Source organism: Canis lupus, chromosome 18 (assembly GCF_011100685.1).
Source record: "Canis lupus familiaris isolate Mischka breed German Shepherd chromosome 18, alternate assembly UU_Cfam_GSD_1.0, whole genome shotgun sequence".
In the NCBI taxonomy this organism is placed as follows: Eukaryota; Metazoa; Chordata; class Mammalia; order Carnivora; family Canidae; genus Canis; species Canis lupus.
Window position 1 is genome coordinate 54,662,776 of NC_049239.1, and position 2,618 is coordinate 54,665,393.

Genomic DNA, 2,618 nt, shown 5'->3' on the forward strand with positions numbered 1-2,618 from the left:
TACTCTTCCACCTCAGGGCTTCTGCATTTGCTGTGAACTACGCCTGGAATGTTCTTCCCTTGACAAACTCTCTGTCCTTCAGTGTCACTTGACCAGAGAGAGGCCTTCTCTGAGACCTTATATAAAATAACAAGCCCTCCCTCCCCTGACTCAGGCATGGCCTGTGCCTTTTACCTATTTACTTATCTCTCCCTGACATATATTAATTCCCTGATTTGTTCACTTCCTTCTTCCTCACTATGAGGTAAGCTTCATGTTGTCAGGGCCTTTGTTTGGTTTCCTGTTGTATCTTCAGTGCCTAGCACATAGTAGATGCTCAGTTCATATCTGGTGAATGAATGGGTTGTGCCTCGAGGTCCCCACTAATGGCTCACTGATGTTCTAACGTCTCCAACAGCTGTGCAGAGGATGTCGAGCTCCCACTGCCAGCCTTCTGGACCAGGGCAGCTTTGAAACAAAGTGAAACTGTTGATTAGCACTTGCCGCTTCCTTTAAACTTAGTGGTTCTTATAAATATCCCTGACTGAGGCAAGGATTTTTTTTAAGATGAACAGCCCCTCAAAGGACATGTCCCATATGTGAGATTCTTCACACTGGGCTCTGTGGGTGTCTTCTCAGGGGTTCAAGGATTCAACACAATTCAAAATTTTGTTTCACATTTTGGTGAAAATCTAAGAAAAAAAAAGAATGGAAGCCTAGTTTTGTTTTTTTGGATGACTGTCTTCTGGCTAAAGAGTGCCATTTAGCTATTTGTGGGCGGTGTTTGCCTTGGTGGGTGCATGAACATTCTTGTATGCAGTGACCACCTGAAGCAATGGCCTCTAAGTCAGGTTCACTGGTTCAGGGATATCTTCTTGCAAGTATCCTCTATGATAATTTTTTTTCCTGTAAAATTAGTCTGAATGAGAAATATTCAGATTACACAGCCACTAACCATGAACTAAAGTGAAGGCTTCCAAGGCTCCAGCTGGCAGTTTTATGCAGATCTGAGACAGCCGGAGTCAATGGGCTACCACAAAGGCAAGAACGGTGGTCTTAGAGCCAGGATCAATGTCTGCTTCTGAATTATCTGTGTGGCCCTGGGTTGGTCAACCCACCTGTCTGGGTCTCAATTCTATAAAATGAAATAGAGAATCTCCAAGTTCTCTTCCAGCCACAACGTTCGATTTTGTGATGTATATTGAGCGGCAATGTCCATTTGAACACCAAGAGAAATGCTTTGTTGGAACCTCACCCAGAACACTGGCAATGAGGGCTAAAGTGTCCCTGCAAAGCTTGCTTTCTCTAATTGGCCTTTTCTGAGGACTTTACCTAAAATTATACCCCACTCCTGTACCCTTTATCCTCTTTGATTTTTCTTCATATTCTTCTATGTTTTTGAGGAAATCTTATTTTATTTCTTATTATCTGTCTTTTCCCTCTAAAGGTGAACTCTGCAAGGTGGAGTCTTTTTATGTCTGTGCCCTGGTGCCTTGGAATAGAGCCTGTCATTTTGTAGACATCAGTCAACATTTGCTGAATAGCCTGAGTGATTTGAGCACCTCCTTTGGTTTGGGTACTGTGCAAAGTGCTTTACACTTTAATCAATATGTGCATAAACTAAGTATTACTATTAACCTTATACAATGGCTGAGGCCTCACGACTTGCCTATAAGTGTCAAATCTGGGACTTGAACCCAGGTATGTCGTACACCTTGCCGTATTCATCCTTAGCTTTGGTACCTTTCAGCCAGGAGAGTTCAGGTACCAAATGTGTCAAGGCCCAGGTAAGGCTCTTTTTTTTTTTTTTTTTTTTAATTCCTTCTTTCTAATACCGTTCTGTTCACAGGGAAATGGAAAATCAAACTGTCATCTGTTGAAGAGACTGTACTTTCCCCACTGTATATTCCTGGCTACTTTGTCATAAGATTGTCCCTAAATGCATGGGTTTGTTTCTGGGCTCTCTCTTCTGTTCCTTTGATTTAAATGTCTGTTGTTAGGCCAATATCCTACTGTTTTGATTACTGTAGCTTTGCAATATAGCCTGAAATCAAAAAGTGAAGCCAGCATTGTTTGTCTATCTCAAGATTGCTTTGGCTGTTTTGTGGTTCCATACAAATGTTAGGATTGTTTTTTCTATTGCTCTGAAAGATACCATTGTAATTTTGATATTGAATTGAATCTGTAGGTTGCTGGGGGCAAAATTAAACTCTTAGAGTCCTCCTTGACTGTCTTTCTTGCTCTGACTATACAGAAAACTCTGCTGGGGTGCCGGGTGGCTCAGTCCATTAAGCATCCTACTCTTGATTTTGACTCAGGTAGTGATCTCAGGGTCATGGGAACCAACCCTAATGTTGGGCTCTGCACTGAGGGCAGTCTGCTTGTCTCTTTCCCTCTGTTCCTCCTCCACCCGCCCTTCTCTCCATTAAATAAATAAATAAAATCTTAAAAAAGAAAAGAAAAGACCATGCAGAATTTCAGGACTGGGCGCTTTGTTAGCTCTCCTCTGGTTCCGCCAACCTCTTCATTTTAAAGCTGAAGAAAGGGAGTCCTGGAAAAGCACATTGCCGCATGACTCTCATACTGTTTTGAACTACCAACTAGCTAATTCCTGAGCCTTCAGCAGTCTGGGCAGGGAG